Raw genomic sequence first — 23,562 nt, forward strand, 5'->3', positions numbered from 1 at the left:
AAAAATTTCCAAAATTTGACCCGCCAGTATATATAACCTGACCCTATCGGTGTGACCGAGTGGAACAACTCAGTGGCACCGAGATGCAAAACTGTGAGCAGTTACTGCAACTCGGTGTGACCAAAAAGTTCTAATCGGTTGCACCGAGATTGAAAACCTAGATCAACTTAGTGATCTCGGTATGACCGAAAAGGGTGAATCGGTCAGACCGAAATGCACAAAGAGGTTTTGGAAGTTTAAGTCTATGACGAATCGGGGACTCCGAGTGCTCCACACACAGAGTGGTTCGAATTTGACTTGATCAAACTTTGTGATGTAGCATGAATAGAGTTTGAGACGAGGAAAACATAGATAGCTAGAGGGAGTTCTTAGGCATTCTTGTCCATCCATTTGGCAAAAGAGTATAAGCCAACCAATCAAAGCAACAAATGGATGTCCTCGAATGATTAAAATATGCATCCAACATGCTCACACAATAAAATGACAAATGAAATATGTGACAAAGCATGCACAAACACTCTAGCATCTATCAAGCAATTTGGCGATGACTAGGTCATCTATATATGAGTATATTGACTTAGGAGTCAAATGAGAACATTTGATCATAGGTCATACTCATCGTTTAAGCACAAGTGGGGTTACCACTTTTACATAAAGCATTGTTGTGCTCACACCATTGGAGTTGCTTTAGCTCAATTGATTAGAGTAAAGATCCCCCTAGATGTGATATCCCCCCTAAGAGGGATGAACTAACCTTGGGTTTTGTCGATGATGACTTCATGTAGGTGTTGAAGATGTGGGTGCTCAATGTTGATGTAGATCATTCGGAGCAATCCTTTGGAGTGAGTTGCACTTTCAATACCTACACGGGTTAGTCCCACAAGGAACAAGCAAGGATATCCATAGACATAGAGTGATGTTCACACAATATGATGTCCATGAAAGCATTAGATTACCTTGTCCCTTGTCTTACCAACAAGAGGGTGTGTGACTCCTTGAACTAGTGCAAGATGTGGAAGTTGTTTGCACTTGTCATTGCCAAAATGGTAAGAGTGAAGTATGTTGGCGGAGTCACCCTCAAGAACTCTCTAGTTCTTCTTCGGGATCCACACCATCTTGATGGGAATCCTTCGAGTTGTAGTCGTACTTGATGAAGTAGAACTTGATGTAGTCTTGGGAACCCACTTGACCAAGGCCTTAGGAGCTTCTTCAAATGCATCAATCTCCTCTTGAAGCTTGTCCTTGCCTTTTTGCTTGTGGTCTTGTGGTGGAAGATCATCTTGAGCTTGTGTTCCTTGGAAAGAAGTAGGATCATACTTCTCTTGTTGAGGAACAAACTTCGTCTTGGGGTATTGATCTTCTTCCCACTCAACTCCATTGTCATTGAATTTTCGTTCAAAACCAACACCTTGATTCTTCCGGTGTCTTCCTTGCTTGCGGACAATTTCCTCAAATTGCTTACTTCCGGCAAGACTCTTGTAAACACCTTTCTCTATAATTCCCTTCAATAAGCTATTTTCTTGCTCAAGTGTAACTTGGCTAAGAGAATCATTAGTGGAATCATGAGAACTACTAGAAGCAACAATATTGGATTTAGCATGATTGTTGTTACTACTAGAGGAAGAATCTTTCTTGTTCTTGTTGCTAAATTTAACTTGTGGCATGTAAGTAGACAAGAGTAAACGCTTGGCAATGTTAGAAGAACTTTTCTTGCAAAGATCATCATTGATTTCTTTTAAGAACTCATGCTCTTGCTCAAGGTTGAGCTTTTCAAAGCGTAGCTTCTCACGAGTCTTTAAAAGTTCTCGATGGTCTTCCAAGGTAGTTTCATGAGCTAACTTAAGATTGTTTAGTTCTTTAGTTAGACGCTCAATCTTCTTCTTATCATCATCATTCGTTTTATCTTGATTAGCATGATCGTTAGCAAGTTTATAATAGTTTTCATAACTAAAGTTGTCAACAAGTAAATCATCATCTCCTAGCAAATCATCTTCATCACTATTGAAATCAACATACTCGGGGTGTGTTACCTTTGGACCTTTGGCCATGAAGCATCTCCCAATTCCTTCATTTGGTGAGTAAAATATGTCGTAGAAGTTGGTTGACACAAGTGCTAGACCGGCAACACCTTCATCTTGAGTATATTCGGAGTCGAAGTGATAACTTCTTTCGGAGTGATGGTCGGAGTCGGAGCCAGATACCCATTCACCAACATGAGCTTGATGTCTTATTTTTGTGTAGCTCTTTGATGATTTGTCCTTCCTCTCCGAATCCTTGCTTCTCCGAGAGGGTCTTCGTTCATAACGATCATCTCTACTCCTTCTCTCTCTTGATGGTGATTCTTCTCTTCTACTTATTCTCTTGGGAGAATCTTCTCTTCTTTTGTAGGGAGCCGTACACTCATTGGAGTAGTGTCCAGGTCTTCCACAATTGTAGCAATTGCGCTCACGACTAGAAGATCTTTTGTCATTGTAGGACCTTGACTTGGAACTTCTTTCCTTGCTTCTACTCTTGTAGAACTTGTTGAAGTTCTTTACCATTAGGCTCAATTCTTCATTGAAGGTTTGTTTCTCACTTGATGATGTGGGAGCATCACATGAGGCTTTGTAAGCACCACTTGACTTGTTGTGGAACTCTGCTACCTCTTGAGCACTGCGTTGGTTTTCCCTTGAAGAGGAAAGGGTGATGCAGCAAAGTAGCGTAAGTATTTCCCTCAGTTTTTGAGAACCAAGCTATCAATCCAGTAGGAGGCCATGCACGAGTCCCTCGCACCTACACAAACAAATAAATCCTCGCAACCAACGCAATAAAGGGGTTGTCAATCCCTTCACGGTCACTTACGAGAGTGAGATCTGATAGATATGATAAGATAATATTTTTGGTATTTTTATGATAAAGATGCAAAATAAAGAAACAAAATAAAGACGGCGCCAGAAATAGCTTGTTGATGGGAGATTAATATGATGGAAAATAGACCCGGGGGCCATAGGTTTCACTAGTGGCTTCTCTCATGAGTATAAGTATTACGGTGGGTAAACAAATTACTGTTGAGCAATTGATAGAATTGAGCATAGTTATGAGAATATCTAGGTATGATCATGTATATAGGCATCACGTCTGAGACAAGTAGACCGACTCCTGCCTACATCTACTACTATTACTCCACACATCGACCGCTATCCAGCATGCATCTAGAGTATTAAGTTCAAAAGAACAGAGTAACGCTTTAAGTAAGATGACATGATGTACAGGGATAAACTCATGCAATATGATATAAACCCCATCTTGTTATCCTCGATGGCAACAATACAATACGTGCCTTGCTGCCCCTACTGTCACTGGGAAAGGACACCGCAAGATTGAACCCAAAGCTAAGCACTTCTCCCATTGCAAGAAAGATCAATCTAGTAGGCCAAACCAAACTGATAATTCGAAGAGACTTGCAAAGATAACCAATCATACATAAAATAATTCAGAGAAGATTCAAATATTGTTCATAGATAAACTTGATCATAAACCAACAATTCATTGGTCTCAACAAACACACCGCAAAAGAAGATTACATCGAATAGATCTCCACAAGAGAGGGGGAGAACATTGTATTGAGATCCAAAAAGAGAGAAGAAGCCATCTAGCTAATAACTATGGACCCGAAGGTCTGAGGTAAACTACTCACACATCATCGGAGAGGCTATGGTGTTGATGTAGAAGCCCCCCGTGATCGATGCCCCCTCTGGCGGAGCTCCGGAAAAGGCCCCAAGATGGGATCTCATGGGTACAGAAGGTTGCGGTGGTGGAATTAGGTTTTTGGCTCTGTATCTGGTAGTTTGGGGGTACGTAGGTATATATAGGAGGAGGAAATAAGTCGGTGGAGCAACGTGGGGCCCACGAGGGTGGAGGGCGCGCCCAGGGGGTAGGCGCGCCCCCTACCTCGTGCCCTCCTGGTTGATGTCTTGACGTAGGGTCCAAGTCCTCTGGATCACGTTCGTTCCGAAAATCACGTTCCCGAAGGTTTCATTCCGTTTGGACTCCGTTTGATATTCTTTTTCTGCGAAACTCTGAAATAGGCAATAAACAGCAATTCTGGGCTGGCCTCCGGTTAATAGGTTAGTCCCAAAAATAATATAAAAGTGTATAATAAATCCCACTAATGTCCAAAACAGAATATAATATAGCATGGAACAATAAAAAATTATAGATACGTTGGAGACGTATCAAGCATCCCCAAGCTTAATTCCTGCTCGTCCGTGAGTAGGTAAATGATAAAAACAGAATTTTTGATGGGGAATGCTACTTAGCATAATTTTAATGTAATTCTCTCAATTGTGGTATGAATATTCAGATCCGAAAGATTCAAGATAAAAGTTTAATATTGACATAAAAGTAATAATACTTCAAGCATACTAACTAAGCAATTATGTCCTCTCAAAATAACATGGCCAAAGAAAGTTCATCCCTACAAAATCATATAGTTTAGTCATGCTCCATTTTTGTCACACAAGAATGCTCTCATCATGCACAACCCCGATGACAAGCCAAGCAATTGTTTCATACTTTAGTAATCTCAAACTTTTTCAACCTTCACGCAATACATGAGCGTGAGCCATGGATATAGCACTATGGGTGGAATAGAATATAATGATGGGGGTTATGTGGAGAAGACAAAAAAGGAGAAAGTCTCACATCAACGCGGCTAATCAATGAGCTATGGAGATGCCCATCGATTGATGCTAATGCAAGGAGTAGGGATTGCCATGCAACGGATGCACTAGAGCTATAAATGCATGAAAGCTCAACAAAAGAAACTAAGTGGGTGTGCATCCAACTTGCTTGCTCATGAAGACCTAGGGCATTTGAGGAAGCCCATTGTTGGAATATACAAGTCAAGTTCTATAATGAAAAATTCCCACTAGTATATGAAAGTGACAAAACAAGAGACTCTCTGTTATGAAGATCATGGTGCTACTTAGAAGCACAAGTGTGAAAAAAAGGATAGTAGCATTGTCCCTTTTTATTTTTTTTTATTTTTTTGGACCTTCTCTTATTTTGGCCTTTCTCTTTTTTTATTGGGACAATGCTCTATGAATGATGATCATCACACTTCTATTTATTTACAACTCCATGATTACAACTCGATACTAGAACAAAGTATGACTCTATATGAATGCCTCCGGCGCTATACCGGGATAGCAATGAATCAAGAGCGACATGTATGAAAATTATGAACGGTGGCTTTGCCACAAATACGATGTCAACTACATGATCATGCAAAGCAATATGACAATGATGAACGTGTCATGATAAACGGAACGGTGGAAAGTTGCATGGCAATATATCTCGGAATGGCTATGGAAATGCCATAATAGGTAGGTATGGTGGCTGTTTTGAGGAAGATATAAGGAGGTTTATGTGTGATAGAGCGTATCATATCACGGGGTTTGGATGCACTGGCGAAGTTTGCACCAACTCCCAATGTGAGAAAGGGCAATGCACGGTACCGAAGAGGCTAGCAATGATGGAAGGGTAAGAGTGCGTATAATCCATGGACTCGACATTAGTCATAAAGAACTCACATACTTATTGCAAAAATCTACAAGTCATCAAAAACCAAGCACTACGCGCATGCTCCTAGGGTGATAGATTGGTAGGAAAAGACCATCGCTCGTCCCCGACCGCCACTCATAAGGAGGACAATCAAAGAACACCTCATGTTTCAAATTTGTTACATAACGTTTACCATACGTGCATGCTACGGGACTTGCAAACTTCAACACAAGTATTTCTCAAATTCAGAACTACTCAACTAGCACAACTTTAATATCACTAGCTCCATATCTCAAAACAATCATCAAGCATCAAACTTCTCTTAGCATTCAGCACACTCATAAGAAAGTTTTTTTTACTAGTCTTGAATACCTAACATATTAGGATTAATTTCCCAATTTAAGCAAATTACCATGCTGTTTAAGACTCTCAAAATAATATAAGTGAAGCATGAGAGAATAAAATTTCTATAAAACAAAACCACCGCCGTGCTCTAAAAGATGTAAGTGAAGTACTAGAGCAAAAACTATATAGCTCAAAAGATATAAGTGAAGCGCATAGAGTATTCTAATAAATTCCGAATCATGTCTGTCTCTCTCAAAAGGAGTGTACAGCAAAGATGATTGTGGTAAACTAAAAAGCAAAGACTCAAATCATACAAGACGCTCCAAGCAAAACACATATCATGTGGTGTTTAAAAATATAGCTCCAAGTAAAGTTACCGATGGAAGTAGACGAAAGAGGGGATGCCTTCCGGGGCATCCCTAAGCTTTGACTTTTTGGTGTCCTTAGATTATCTTGGGGTGCCATGGGCATCCCCAAGCTTAGGCTCTTCCCACTCCTTGTTACATAATCCATCAAATCTTTTACCCAAAACTTGAAAACTTCACAACACAAAACTTAACAAAAAATCTCGTGAGCTCCGTTAGCGAAAGAAAACAAAACACCACTTCAAGGTACTGTAATGAACTCACTCTTTATTTATATTGGTGTTAAACCTACTGTATTCCAACTTATCTATGGTTTATAAACTATTTTACTAGCCATAGATTCATCAAAATAAGCAAACAACACACGAAAAACAGAATCTGTCGAAAACAGAACAGTCTGTAGTAATCTGTAACTAAAGCAAACTTCTGGAACTCCAAAAATTCAGCCAAAATAGGAAGACCTAGACAATTTGTTTATTGATCAGCAGCAATTGTAATCAATATTTTATCACGTTCTGGTTATTTTTAACAATTATTTTCGTGAACAGGAAGTTTCTGGAATTTTCAGCAAGATCAAATAACTATCATCCAAGAAGATCCTATAGGTTTAACTTGGCACAAACACTAATTAAAACATAAAAACACATCTAACCAGAGGCTAGATCAAATAATTATTCCTAAACAGAAGCAAAAAGCAAAAAAAACTAAAAATAAAATTGGGTTGCCTCGCAACAAGCGCTATCGTTTAACGCCCCTAGCTAGGCATAATAGCAAGGATAGGTCTAGGTATTGCCATCTTTGGTAGGCAATCCATAAGTGGATCTTATAATAGATTCATAAGGTAATTTTATTTTCTTTCTAGGGAAGTGTTCCATGACTTTCCTTAACGGAAATTGGAATCTAATATTCCCTTCCTTAATATCAATAATTGCACCAATCGTTCTAAGGAAAGGTCTACCAAGAATAATAGGACATAAAGGATTGCAATCTATATCAAGAACAATAAAATCTACGGGCACATAATTCCTATTTGCAATAATAAGAACATCATTAATTCTTCCCATAGGTTTCTTAATGGTGGAATCCGCAAGGTGCAAGTTTAAAGAGCAATCATCAAAATCACGGAAACCTAGCAAATCACACAAAGTTTTTGGAATCGTGGAAACACTAGCACCCAAGTCACACAAAGCATAGCACACATGATCTTTAATTTTAATTTTAATAGTAGGTTCCCACTCATCATAAAGTTTTCTAGGGATAGAAACTTCCAACTCAAGTTTTTCTTCATAAGATTGCATCAAAGTATCAACGATATGTTTAGTAAAAGCTTTATGTTGACTATAAGCATGTGGAGAATTTAACACGGATTGCAACAAGGAAATACAATCTATCAAAGAGCAATTATCATAATTAAATTCCTTGAAATCCAAAATAGTGGGTTCATTAATATCTAGAGTTTTGATCTCTTCAATCCCACTTTTACCAATTTTTGCATCAAGATCTAAAAACTCCGAATTTTTGGAACGCCTTCTAGGTAAAGGTGGATCATATTCAGTCCCATCATTATCAAGATTCATATTGCAAAACAAAGATTTAATAGGGGACACATCAATAACTTTTAGATCTCCATCTTTATTTTCATAGAAATTAGAAGAACGTGCTTTCACAAAGCAATCTTTCTTAGCACGCATCCTAGCGGTTCTTTCTTTGCACTCATCAATGGAAATTCTCATGGCTTTGAGAGACTCATTGATATCATGCTTAGGTGGAATAGATCTAAGTTTCAAGGAATCAACATCAAGAGAAATTCTATCAACGTCCTAGCCAATTCATCAACTTTAAGCAATTTTTCTTCAAGCAAAGCATTGAAATTCTTTTGCGAATTCATAAACTCCTTAACACTAGTATCAAATTCAGAAGGCGTCTTATTAAAATTTCCATAAGAATTGTTGTAGGAATTACCATAATTATTAGAAGAATTACTAGGATAATGCCTAGGATTAAAGTTTTCTCTATACGCGTTGTTACCAAAATTATTCCTACCAACAAAATTCACATCCATAGATTCATTATTATTCTCAATCAAAGTAGACAAAGGCATATCATTAGGATGAGAAGAAACATTTTTATTAGCAAATAATTTCATAAGTTCATCCATCTTTCCACTCAAAACATTAATTTCTTCTATTGCATGGACCTTTTTATTAGTAGATCTTTCAGTGTGCCATTGAGAATAATTAACCATAATATTATCTAGGAGTTTAGTAGCTTCTCCTAAAGTGATTTCCATAAAAGTGCCTCCCAGGGCCGAATCTAAAAGATTTCTAGAAGCAAAATTCAATCCGGCATAAAATTTTTGTATGATCATCCACAAATTCAAACCATGTGTAGGGCAATTACGTATCATTAATTTCATCCTCTCCCAAGCTTGTGCAACATGTTCATGATCAAGTTGCTTAAAATTCATAATATCGTTTCTAAGAGAGATGATCTTAGCGGGAGGAAAATACTTAGAGATTTATCGGTAAGAGGAGCAATCGGAGTGCTAAGAAAATCATTATTGTTGGTATTGGTAAAGTCACACAATTTAGTATTATCTTGAGCCATCGTGACAAGCAAGCAATCCAACACACGAGCAAACAAGAAGCAAGCGAAAAAGAGGCGGACAGAAAAGAGAGGGCAAATAAAACGGCAAGAGTGAAGTGGGGGAGAGGAAAACGAGAGGCAAATGGCAAATAATGTAATGCGGCAGATAAGGGTTTGTGATGGGTACTTGGTATGCTGACTTTTGCGTAGACTCCCCGGCAACGGCGCCAGAAATCCTTCTTGCTACTTCTTGAGCACCGCGTTGGTTTTCCCTTGAAGAGGAAAGGGTGATGCACCAAAGTACCGTAAGTATTTCCCTCAGTTTTTGAGAACCCAGGTATCAATCCAGTAGGAGGCCACGCACGAATCCCTCGCACCTACACAAACAAATAAATCCTCGCAACCAACGCAATAAAGGGGTTGTCAATCCCTTCACGGTCACTTACGAGAGTGAGATCTGATAGATATGATAAGATAATATTTTTGGTATTTTAATGATAAAGATGTAAAATAAAGAAAGAAAAATAAAGACGGCACCAGAAATAGCTTGTTGACGGGAGATTAATATGATGGAAAATAGACCCGGGGGCCATAGGTTTCACTAGTGGCTTCTCTCATGAGCATAAGTATTACGGTGGGTAAACAAATTACTGTTGAGCAATTGATAGAATTGAGCATAGTTATGAGAATATCTAGGTATGATCATGTATATAGGCATCACGTCCGAGACAAGTAGACCGACTCCTGCCTGCATCTACTACTATTACTCCACACATCGACAGCTATCTGCTACCTCTTGATTACTGTGTTGGTTTTCCCTTGAAGAGGAAAGGGTGATGCAGCAAAGTAGCGTAAGTATTTCCCCCAGTTTTTGAGAACCAAGGTATCAATCCAGTAGGAGGCTACGCGCGAGTCCCTCGCACCTACACAAACAAATAAATCCTCGCAACCAACGCGATAAGGGGTTGTCAATCCCTACACGGTCACTTACGAGAGTTAGATCTGATAGATATGATTGGATAATATTTTTGGTATTTTTGTGATAAAGATGCAAAGTAAAGAAAGTAAAATAAAAACGGCAAAAGAAATAGCTAACTGTTGGAAAATTAATATGATGGAAAATAGACCCGGGGCCATAGGTTTCACTAGTGGCTTCTCTCAAGAGCATAAGTATTTTACGGTGGGTGAACAAATTATTGTTGAGCAATTGACAGAATTGAGCATAGTTATGAGAATATCTAGGTATGATCATGTATATAGGCATCACGTCCGACACAAGTAGACCGACTCCTGCCTGCATCTACTACTATTACTCCACACATCGACCGCTATCCAGCATGCATCTAGAGTATTAAGTTCATAAGAACAGAGTAACGCTTTAAGCAAGATGACATGATGTAGAGGGATAAATTCATGCAATATGATAAAAAAACCATCTTGTTATCCTCAATGGCAACAATACAATATGTGCCTTGCTGCCCCTACTGTCACTGGGAAAGGACACCGCAAGATTGAACCCAAAGCTAAGCACTTCTCCTGTTGCAAGAAAGATCAATCTAGTAGGCCAAACCAAACTGATAATTCAAAGAGACTTGCAAAGATAACCAATCATACATAAAAGAATTCAGAAGATTCAAATATTGTTCATAGATAAACTTGATCATAAACCCACAATTCATCGGTCTCAACAAACACACTGCAAAAGAAGATTACGTCGAATAGGTCTCCACGAGAGAGGGGGAGAACATTGTATTGAGATCCAAAAATAGAGAGGAAACCATCTAGCTAATAACTATGGACCTGAAGGTGTGAGGTAAACTACCCACACTTCATCGGAGAGGCTATGGCGTTGATGTAGAAGCCCTCCGTGATGGATGCCCCCTCCGGCGGAGCTCCCGAACAGGCCCCAAGATGGGTCTCGTGGGTACAGAAGGTTGCGGCGGTGGAATTAGGTTTTTGGCTCCGTATTTGATCGTTTGGGGGTACGTAGGTATATATAGGAGGAAGGAGTACGTCGGTGGAGCAACGTGGGGCCCACGAGGGTGGAGGGCGCGCCAAGGGGGGTAGGCGCGCCCCTACCTCATGGCTTCCTGCTTGATTTCTTGACGTAGGGTCCAAGTCCTCTGGATCATGTTCGTTCCGAAAATCATCTTCCCGAAGGTTTCATTCCGTTTGGACTCCGTTTGATATTCTTTTTCTGCGAAACTCTGAAATAGGCAAAAAAACAGCAATTCTGGGCTAGGCCTCCGGTTAGTAGGTTAGTCCCAAAAATAATATAAAAGTGGATAATAAAGCCCAATAATGTCCAAAACTGAAGATAATATAGCATGGAGCAATCAAAAATTATAGATACGTTGAAGACGTATCAAGCATCCCCAAGCTTAATTCCTGCTCGTCCTCGAGTAGGTAAATGATAAAAACAGAATTTTTGATGCGGAATGCTACTTGGCATAATTTCAATGTAATTCTTCTTAATTGCGGTATGAATATTCAGATCCGAAAGATTCAAGATAAAAGTTCATATTGACATAAAAATAATAATAATTCAAGCATACTAACTAAGCAATTATGTCCTCTCAAAATAACATGGCCAAAGAAAGTTCATCCCTACAAAATCATATAGTTTAGTCATGCTCCATTTTCGTCACACAAGAATGCTCTCATCATGCACAATCCCGATGACAAGCCAAGCAATTGTTTCATACTTTAGTAATCTCAAACTTTTTCAACCTTCACGCAATACATGAGCGTGAGCCATGGATATAGCACTATGGGTGGAATAGAATATGATGATGGGGGTTATGTGGAGAAAACAAAAAAGAAGAAAGTCTCACATCAACGAGGCTAATCAATGAGCTATGGAGATGCCCATCGATTGATGTTAATGCAAGGAGTAGGGATTGCCATGCTACGGATGCACTAGAGCTATAAATATATGAAAGCTCAACAAAATAAACTAAGTGGGTGTGCATCCAACTTGCTTGCTCACGAAGACCTAGGGCACTTGAGGAGGCCCATTGTTGGAATATAGAAGCCAAGTTCTATAACGAAAAATTCCCACTAGTATATGAAAGTGACAAAACAAGAGACTCTCTATCATGAAGATCATGGTGCTACTTTGAAGCACAAGTGTGGTAAAAGGATAGTAACATTGTCCCTTCTCTCTTTTTCTCTCATTTTTTGGGCCTTCTCTTTTTTTTATTCCTCACTTGGGACAATGCTCTAGAAAATGATGATCATCACACTTCTATTTATTTACAACTCAATACTAGAACAAAGTATGACTCTATATGAATGCCTCCGGTGGTGTACCGGGATATGCAATGAACCAAGAGTGACATGTATGAAAGAATTATGAACGGTGGCTTTGCCACAAATACTATGTCAACTACATGATCATGCAAAGCAATATGACAATGATGAACGTGTCATGATAAACTGGATGGTGGAAACTTGCATGGCAATATATCTCGAATGGCTATGGAAATGCCATAATAGGTAGGTATGGTGGCTGTTTTGAGGAAGATATAAGGAGGTTTATGTGTGAAAGAGCGTATCATATCACGGGGTTAGGATGCACCGGCGAAGTTTGCACCAACTCTCAATGTGAGAAAGGGCAATGCACGGTACCGAAGAGGCTAGCAATGGTGGAAAGGTGAGAGTGCGTATAATCCATGGACTCAACATTAGTCATAAAGAACTCACATACTTATTACAAAAATCTACAAGTCATCAAAAACCAAGCACTACGCGCATGCTCCTAGGGGGATAGATTGGCAGGAAAAGACCATCGCTCGTCCCCGACCGCCACTCATAAGGAGGACAATCAAAGAACACCTCATGTTTCAAATTTGTTACATAACGTTTACCATACGTGCATGCTACGGGACTTGCAAACTTCAACACAAGTATTTCTCAAATTCACAACTACTCAACTAGCACAACTTTAATATTACTACCTCCATGTCTCAAAACAATCATCAAGCATCAAACTTCTCTTAGTATTCAACACACTCATAAGAAAGTTTTTACTAGTCTTGAATACCTAGCATATTAGGATTTTTTAAGCAAATTACCATGCTATTTAAAACTCTCAAAATAATCTAAGTGAAGCATGAGAGATCAATAGTTTCTATAAAACAAATCCACCACCGTGCTCTAAAAGATATAAGCGAAGTACTAGAGCAAAAACTATATAACTCAAAAGATATAAGTGAAGCACAAAGAGTATTCTAATAATTTCCGAATCATGTGTGTCTCTCTCAAAAGGTGTGTACAGCAAGTATGATTGTGGTAAACTAAAAAGCAAAGACTCAAACCATACAAGACGCTCCAAGCAAAACACATATCATGTGGTGAATAAAAATATAGCTCCAAGTAAAGTTACCGATGGAAGTAGACGAAAGAGGGGATGCCTTCCGGGGCACCCCCAAGCTTTGGCTTTTTGGTGTCCTTATATTATCTTGGGGGTGCCATGGGAATCCCCAAGCTTAGGCTCTTGCCACTCCTTGTTCCATAATCCATCAAATCTTTCACCCAAAACTTGAAAACTTCACAACACAAAACTTAGCAGAAAATCTCGTGAGCTCCGTTAGCGAAAGAAAACAAAAGACCACTTCAAGGTACTGTAATGAACTCATTATTTATTTATATTGGTGTTAAACCTACTGTATTCCAACTTCTCTATGGTTTATAAACTCTTTTACTAGCCATAGATTCATCAAAATAAGCAAACATCACACGAAAAACAGAATCTGTCAAAAACAGAACAGTCTGTAGTAATCTGTAACTAACGCAAACTTCTGGAACTCCAAAAACTCAGCCAAAATAGGAAGACCTAGAAAATTTGTTTATTGATCAGAAGCAATTGGAATCAATATTTTATCACGTTCTGGTGATTTTTAACAATTATTTTCGTGAACAGAAAGTTTCTGAAATTTTCAGCAAGATCAAATAACTATCATCCAAGAAGATCCTATAGGTTTAACTTGGCACAAACACTAATTAAAACATAAAAACACATCTAACCAGAGGCTAGAACAAAAATTTATTCCTAAACAGAAGCAAAAAGCAAAAAAACTAAAAATAAAATTGGGTTGCCTCCCAACAAGCGCTATCGTTTAACGCCCCTAGCTAGGCAAAATAGCAAGGATAGATCTAGGTATTGCCATCTTTGGTAAGCAATTTTTCAATAATACATCTATCACCCTTTAGAGTTTCTTTCTTTTTATTAATTATCAAACTTTTAGGAACAAGATCGAAAAATTCATTTGTAGCAAATGGTTCCTTAATGATAGCAAAAAGATTGGGATGAATACTTATATATTTAAGATCCGCAGTTTCTTTACTAGAGGATTCACCCTTATTTTTAGGAACATACACAAGCTTGGCAATTTTAGTTGGAGGACTTGGAGTATTCTTTATGGAAGAAAAAGCGGTTCTCAAGTTGGTAATGATACCCTCAAGTTTATCGATTCTAGTGGAATCTTGATTTATTCTTTCATTAACTATGGGTTCCTTCTCCTTAATATTATTCAAAGTGATTCCTACCTTAGATCCATATTGGGTAATTTGGTTGTGGATCTTTTTATCCAGGTTTTCAATTAACTCTACGGTAGCAACTTTACTTTCAATAATTTCAAGTCTTTGCATTACATGCTCCAAAGTTAACATAGTTCCATTAACCAAGAGAGGTGGTGAGCCAAATAATCTATCATAGCATTATAAGAGTCAAAAGTATGGCTACCCAAGAAATTCCCTCCGGTAATGGTATCAAGAATATATCTATACCAAGGATTAGCGCCTACATAAAAATTGCGGAGAAGAACGGAAGTAGATTGCTTCCTGGTAGATCTATTTTGAGCATTGCAAATTCTATACCAAGCGTCTTTTAGATTTTCTCCCTCCCTTTGTTTAAAATTGAGAACTTCATTTTCGGGAGACAACGGAGAAGATAAAAGGCTAGTCATGACGACAAGGCAAGCAAAAGAAAAAGAGGCGAACGAAAAAGAGAGGGCGAATAAATCGGCAAGGGTGAAGTGGGGGAGAGGAAAACGACAGGCAAATGGCAAATAATGTAATGCGAGGGATAAGGTGGTATGTCTTGACTTGACTTGACTTGACTTGGCGTGAATCTCCCCGGCAACGGCGCCAGAAATCCTTCTTGCTACCTCTTGAGCACTGCGTTGGTTTTCCCTTGAAGAGGAAAGGGTGATGCAATAAAGTAGCGTAAGTATTTCCCTCAGTTTTTGAGAACCAAGGTATAAATCCAGTAGGAGGCTACGCGCGAGTCCCTCGCACCTACACAAACACATAAATCCTCGCAACCAACACGATAAGGGGTTGTCAATCCCTACACGGTCACTTACGAGAGTGATATCTGATAGATATGATAGGATAATATTTTTGGTATTTTTGTGATAAAGATACAAAGTAAAGAAAGTAAAATAAAAACGACAAAAGAAATAGCTAAGTGTTGGAAAATTAATATGATGGAAAATAGACCCGGGGGCCATAGGTTTCACTAGTGGCTTCTCTCGAGAGCATAAGTATTTTACGGTGGGTGAACAAATTACTGTTGAGCAATTGACAGAATTGAGCATAGTTATGAGAATATCTAGGTATGATCATGTATATAGGCATCACGTCCGAGACAAGTAGACCGACTCCTGCCTGCATCTACTACTATTACTCCACACATCGACTGCTATCCAGCATGCATCTAGAGTATTAAGTTCATAAGAACAGAGTAACACTTTAAGCAAGATGACATGATGTAGAGGGATAAATTCATGCAATATGATAAAAACCCCATCTTGTTATCCTCGATGGCAACAATACAATACGTGCCTTGCTGCCCCTACTGTCACTGGGAAAGGACACCGCAAGATTGAACCCAAAGCTAAGCACTTCTCCTGTTGTAAGAAAGATCAATCTAGCAGGCCAAACCAAACTGATAATTCGAAGAGACTTGCAAAGATAACCAATCATACATAAAAGAATTCAGAAGATTCAAATATTGTTCATAGATAAACTTGATCATAAACCCACAATTCATCGGTCTCAACAAACACACCGCAAAAGAAGATTACATCGAATACATCTCCACAAGAGAGGGGGAGAACATTGTATTGAGATCCAAAAAGAGAGAGGAAGCCATCTAGCTAATAACTATGGACCCGAAGGTCTGAGGTAAACTACTCACACATCATCGGCGAGGCTATGGTGTTGATGTAGAAGCCCTCCGTGATGGATGCCCCCTCCGGCGGAGCTCCGGAAAAGGCCCCAAGATGGGATCTCATGGGTGCAGAAGGTTGCGGCGGTGGAATTAGGTTTTTGGCTCCGTATCTGATCGTTTGGGGGTACGTAGGTATATATAGGAGGAAGGAGTACGTCGGTGGAGCAACATGGGGCCCACGAGGGTGGATGGCGCGCCCCCTACCTCGTGGCTTCTTGCTTGATTTCTTGACGTAGGGTCCAAGTCCTCTAGATCATGTTCGTTCTGAAAATCATGTTCCCGAAGGTTTCATTCCGTTTGGACAACGTTTGATATTCTTTTTCTGCGAAACTCTGAAATAGGCAAAAAAACAGCAATTCTGGGCTGGGCCTCCGGTTAGTAGGTTGGTCCCAAAAATAATATAAAAGTGGATAATAAAGCCCAATAATGTCCAAAACAGAAGATAATATAGCATGGAGCAATCAAAAATTATAGATACGTTGAAGACGTATCACTATCCAGCATGCATCTAGAGTATTAAGTTCAAAAGAATAGAGTAACACTTTAAGTAAGATGACATGATGTAGAGGGATAAACTCATGCAATATGATATAAACCCCATCTTGTTATCCTCGATGGCAACAATACAATACGTGCCTTGCTGCCCCTACTGTCACTGGGAAAGGACACCGCAAGATTGAACCCAAAGCTAAGCACTTCTCCCATTGCAAGAAAGATCAATCTAGTAGGCCAAACCAAACTGATAATTCGAAGAGGCTGCAAAGATAACCAATAATACATAAAAGTATTCAGAGAAGATTCAAATATTGTTCATAGATAAACTTGATCATAAACCCACAATTCATCGGTCTCAACAAACACACCACAAAAGAAGATTACATCGATTAGATCTCCACAAGAGAGGGGGAGAACATTGTATTGAGATCCAAAAAGAGAGAAGAAGCCATCTAGCTAATAACTATGGACCCGAAGGTCTGAGGTAAACTACTCACGCATCATCGGAGAGGCTATGGTGTTGATGTAGAAGCCCTCCGTGATGGATGCCCCCTCCGGCGGAGCTCTGGAAAAGGCCCCAAGATGGGATCTCACGGGTACAGAAGGTTGCGATGGTGGAATTAGGTTTTTGGCTCCGTATCTGGTAGTTTGGGGGTACATAGGTATATATAGGAGGAAGAAGTACATCGGTGGAGCAACATGGGGCCCACGAGGGTGGAGGGCGCGCCCCCCTACCTCGTGCCCTCCTGGTTGATGTCTTGACGTAGGGTCCAAGTCCTCTGGATCACGTTCGTTCCGAAGATCACATTCCCGAAGGTTTCATTCCGTTTGGACTCCGTTTGATATTATTTTTCTGCGAAACTCTGAAATAGGCAAAAAATAGCAATTCTGGTCTGGGCCTCCGGTTAATAGGTTAGTCCCAAAAATAATATAAAAGTGTATAATAAAGCCCATTAATGTCCAAAACATAATATAATATAGCATGGAACAATAAAAAATTATAGATACGTTGGAGACGTATCAAGCTCTTCCTTGTCCTTGAGTGACATCTCATGAGCAACAATTCTTCCAGTGACTTCCGTTGGCTTGAGATCTTTGTAATTGGGCATCATTTGGATCAATGTGCACACGGTATCATATTTTCCATCCAAGGCTCTTAGGATCTTCTTGATGATGAATCTATCGGTCATCTCTACACTTCCTAAGCCGGCAAGCTCATTTGTGATTAGAGCACGCCTAGAGTACATTTCAGCGATACCTTCACCATCCTTCATTTTGAACTTGTCAAGTTGACTTTGAAGCACATCCAATTTGGATTCCTTGACGGAGTTGGTACCTTCGTGCATATCAATCAAAGTATTCCAAATTTCCTTTGCATTATCAAGACGGCTGATTTTGTTGAATTCTTCGGGGCACAATCCGTTGAAGAGAATATCACAAGCTTGAGCATTGTATTGCAGCATCTTCAACTCTTCCGCGGTAGCTTCACGGTTCGGTTCTCTCCCATCAAAGAATTCACCTTGCAAGCCAATACACACAATAGCCCAAACGGCGGGGTTATGTCCAAGAATATGCATTTTCATCTTATGCTTCCAACTAGCAAAATTAGTACCATCAAAGTAAGGACCTCTATGGCGGTAATTTCCCTCGCTAGACGCCATACTCTCCTAGGCTGCGAAACCAAGGCTATGACCACCAAAAGCTATGGAAATCAAAGCAAATGGAGACCAAAGCTTTGATACCACTTGTAGGATCGAAAGTATGTCTAGAGGGGGGTGATTAGACTACTTGACCAAAAAAAATCTAGCCATTTCCCAATTTTAATTCTTGGCATATTTTAGCAACTTAGCACAAGTCAAGCAATCAACCTACACATGCAATTCTAAGAGTATAGCAGCGGAATGTAAAACAATTGCATATGAAGGTAAAGGGAGGAGTTTGGAGGGAGCAAACGTAATGTAGACACGGAGATTTTTTATCCGTGGTTCCGATAGGTGGTGCTATCGTACATCCACGTTGATGGAGACTTCAACCCACGAAGGGTAACGGTTGCGCGAGTCCACGGAGGGCTCCACCCACGAAGGGTCCACGAAGAAGCAACCTTGTCTATCCCACCATGGCCGTCGCCCACGAAGGACTTGCCTCACTCGGGTAGATCTGCACGAAGTAGGCGATCTCCTTGCCCTTACAAACTCCTTGGTTCAACTCCACAATCTTGACGGAGGCTCCCAAGTGACACCTAGCCAATCTAGGAGACACCACTCTCCAAGAGGTAAGATGGTGTGTTGATGATGAACTCCTTGCTCTTGTGCTTCAAATGATAGTCTCCCGAACACTCAACTCTCTCTCATAGGATAGGATTTGGTGGAAAGATGATTTGAGTGGAAAGCAACTTGGGAAGGCTAGAGATCAAGATTTATGTGGTTGGAATGGAATATCTTGACCTCAACACAAGTGTAGGTGGTTCTCTCTCAGAAAACGTATGTTGGAAGTGTAGGCATGTTCTGGTGGCTCTCTCCACGAATGAAGAGTGGGTGGAGGGGTATATATAGCCTCCACACAAAATCTAACCTTTACACACAAATCACCAAACTCGGTGGGACCGATTCAGAGAACTCGGTCGGACCGATTTGGTTCATAATGTGACCGTTAGGGTTTTCGGTGGGACTGACATGTCAACTCGGTGAGACTAATTCCATTAGGGTTAGGGCATAACGTAATCTCGGTGAGACCGATTACACAAACTCGGTGAGACCGATTTTGGTAATAGACTAACCAGAGAGTTGGTCAGGCAAACTCGATGGGACCGATTCGCTCATCTCGGTTGGACCGAAACGTTACGAAAGGGAAACAGAGAGTTTGCATTGCAATCTTGGTGAGACCGATCGCTCATCTCGGTTTGACCAAAACGTTATGAAGGGAAACAAAGAGATTACAATCCCATCATGGTGAGACCGAGATCCCTATCGGTGAGACCGAAAAGACTAGGGTTTGTGGCAGTGGCTATGTCAAGTGAACTCGGTGGCGCTGGATAGATCAAATCGGTGGGGCCGAGTTTGAATTTTGGTTTGGGACATATTTGGATATGAGAAAGTAGTTGAGGGCTTTGGAGCATATCACTAAGCATTTTGAGCAAGAAACTCATTAAGCAACACCTCACCCCCTCTTAATAGTATTGACTTTTCCTATGCACTCAATGTGATCTTGGATCACTAAAAATAATATGTAGAGTCTTGTGCTTTGAGCTTGAGCCAATCCTTTTGTCCTTAGCATTTTGAGGGTCCACTTTCTTAACCCATGCCATGCCAATCATTGAGCTTTCCTGAAATATTTATCTTGAAATAGCATTAGCTCAATGAGCTATATGTTGTTAGGAATTACCAAAACCACCCAGGGATAGTTGCACTTTCAGTAACTAATATAAGCGTTGCCTCAGTCTAATGTTTACGTGTACTAGTACGGTTTTCTTTTAAGTTTGACCAACCCTATATAAAAATAAACTAAGCTCCCATACGCGCACTCATCAATATGTCGCCGCCGTCGTTGCACATGCCGGCGCCCGCCTGCTCCGACCAACCATTTCTCGCCCATCACCGTCGTGTCGCCGCCATCCCTGTACCATGAAGCCGAAGGCTCGCCCGCTCAAGCCGTCTGCAGTCCCTGCTCGCGATGCCGCCGCGCTGCCAAGCACGCGAGCAGCTGGTGGAGCCACGTCTATGCACGCAGCATACGAAGAGGAGGACGAGCGCATGCTCCAGCATGCCGGCGAGGAGGAACTAGCGTGTCATTATCGTCTCCGCCCGTGCGGAGGAGGCGCACATGGTGGCTGTCGCGCTGGAAGCCGGTCGCGCCCGCGCCGAGCCCGCAAACCGGGTGCGGACGCGGAATCTACCTTCGAGACCTTGAATAACACATGGATCCTGCAATCTAAAGGAGCAATTTCGGTCAGTCGACTCTTGTGAGCCGTTGGATGCAACATGGATGGCTAGAAGGGCTTCTTCAACCTCCGAAATTGATGCACTGTTCATCTTCTCAGCCCGCCACCCACCTAACCGCCTGTTGCCGCCGCCCCGCCCTCCCCTGAACCGCCTGCCCCCGCCATGCTCCCCCCACCCCCGCCATCCGTTTAACCCCGGGCACGATCCATTTTTTTCGGCGAACTGCATTCCACACCCAACACTCATAAGATAGATCATGGGCACCCTGCCACCCTAATATAGATACTGGGGTAGCTTCTCTGCAGTCTTGTTCCTTCACTCCGTCGAACTTCTTTCACAAATCGACTAACCCAAATTATACTACTAGTACGAACGTATTAAGTACAGTAGGAAAACGAAGATACGAGCAGTAGTACCAACTGCAAGAAGAACAATAGTAAGACATAGTACTAGTACTATTGTACATACTAAAAAGTTCAAATAACGAGAAAGAACATAAAGTTCAAATAACGAGAAAGAACATAAACATAGTTCTGCTGGGGGCTCAGCACAACACACCCCTGAAATAAAACTAAGCAACTAGTTCGTTTGACACTGTAGTAGAACCAGCATGAGCGACGGCACTGCCACCTTACTCGGAGTCTGAGTCCATGTCCTCTACTTCGTCCTCGTCCCTCTTCCTCTTCCCCATCGCTGCCGCTTCTTTGCTTGAACCGTACACTGGGCTCTGCTTCTTCATCCAACCCTTGTAGATATTTAAACAAAGGTAGGCATCCATTGCTGCGTACAAGATGTGATCTTCATCTATTGTCTTCGACTCCCATGCATGATGAAGCTCGTGGTGAGGTTTCTTCAGTTTAGTGTGCCAAGGATCAATCATGGCTGCTACCAGGGTCACCATTGAAGGCTGAGAGGAGGAAACCAGGCTTGACTTCTGGAGATCAAAGGGTTGGCCTACAACGAGGCCTATCCGACCCAGGACATCCCTGTCGTTCCTAAACTCTACAGTAATGAATTTCAATCTTTCGTCCTTGAGGAAGTTCTTAAAATCCTGGCACTCAACGTTGGCATGGCATATGTGGTAGACCAAGCACACATTATGTACGCAAACCTAGATCACGGCGGGTGTCGGTGTACAAAAGTAGGGGCTCTCCTTTTTCCCCCTCTACTTGTGCACAGGCAGTCAGAGCCGCACCTGCGGCCACACTTAGCGGGGCAAAGGGAGGAAGCAGAAGCACAAGAATACCAAAGCAGCGCTCCAGCGAAAAGCACAAGACGGGCAAAGCAACGCCAAGACCAGAGACACAAAGAGCAAGAGGGTGAGGTGGACTCCCCCGGCAAGACCCTTGCCGGGGCGGCCTCCGCAGCCCCGGCAAGAGCTTTGCCGGGGCAACTTGCCCAACGCCAGCAGAGCGCGCCACCCTTGAGCCCAAGGGTTCCAACACCATCAACCACATTGGAACCAAGGCTCGGGAGGCACCTCCATGGTGGCATGCAGATCTTTGTGAAGATCATAAGCACACAAGATCAAATGAGGACTAGAAGACGACGATCCTCGGCACCTTGCCGAGGAAATCCACCTTGCCGGGGACGACTGTGATGCCACGGCAAGACCCTTGCCGAGGACACCTACAGGGCCACAGCCAGACCCACGTCTGCCAAGACTCCACCGCCGTTCCCATACAGCTGCCAGCCCAACCAGCTGGGCAGGCACCTGCGTGGCAATGTGCGGCCTCCAGGCCAACTCAGCAAGCACCTACGTGGTGGCATGCAGATCTTCGTGAAGAGCCTACCACCACGCCATCTCAGCAGCCTGCCAGCCTACGTGGCGCTACATGCCTCGTTGCCCTGGACGCGTGTCGGAGCAAGGCGGAGCGGCGAAGGACGGGACGGGCCTCGTTGCCATCCCCGATAAAGCAACGGGACACCAAAGGAGCGCATTTAATGCGCCTTGTCCCGTAATGACAGGTGATAAGCTTGTACACTGTATACCTTTCCACCTCCTCTGTGCCACTGTGGCAACCCCTTTTTGACTATAAAAGGAGGCCCGAGGCGTACTGGAGAAGGATTCGGATCTTTTGGACTACGCATGCACCACAGCTAGTTTGAGAGCTCAAGAACACTCAAATATACACCAAATCAAGACTAGGGTATTACGCATCCTCGTGGCCCGAACCTGGGTAAACGATCTTTGTGCTGACTACCAGGCCCGTTCTTTGCACAACCTCGTGCCCGCCAACCGTAGAAGGGATCCCAGTGATTCCATAGGTGTTGTTTCCACCGACATCTTTGGCGCGCCTTGTAGGGGGCGCCCAGTTGTGGAAATCTGGTCTGATTGGAGCAGCGGCTTCATCGTGGTCGTCACTCCAAGGAAGAAGACGACCGAATGAGCGGAATCATCGGCGGATGCAGTGAACGCTCACACAGCGGCAGAAAAGCTAAGTCATGCAAAACTTTGAGCAATTCCTTTTTATATATAAGGTTATCGTCCTCGAAGATCTTGCCTTGTGTATGGAAAACCTGCACGCGATGGGGCCCTTCCACTATTGGCAACGCCCTTGCTCTGTTTTGAGTCCGCTCAACAGTTCGAGCGGCTGTGTCAAGAACGGCAGGGTGACCTTCTGCAATTGGCAACGCTCTCGTTCTGTCTCGAGTCTGCTCGACAGTTCGAGTGGCCGCGTTAAGAGCGGTAAGGTGGTTTGCCTGGCAGCAAGCACACCCGGTAGGCTATTGGGGATCCGTCCTCAAGGCATCACGGCCTGGGTTTACGCGTCGGCAAGCCTACCCGATTAACGTAGGGTGGACATACAAAGGGAGATCAAACAGGAAAATAACATGCATCATTTCAAGGTACTGCAGAGTTATATTACATCAATTGTTGCTGCAGTTCTAACTAAAGATAAAAATTGTCTTGGTCATGAACCTGCAGCGGTGATGAGAAACGGGGTGCCTAATCCCGGCACTGGCCCTCTACCCTCCAGACTCCGTCGACACGGCTGATGATGGGCTCGATACGCTCCCCGAGCACCACGAGGTCCACATCCTCCGGCAA

The sequence above is a fragment of the Triticum aestivum genome, chromosome 5D, assembly GCF_018294505.1.
Source record: "Triticum aestivum cultivar Chinese Spring chromosome 5D, IWGSC CS RefSeq v2.1, whole genome shotgun sequence".
NCBI lineage: Eukaryota > Viridiplantae > Streptophyta > Magnoliopsida > Poales > Poaceae > Triticum > Triticum aestivum.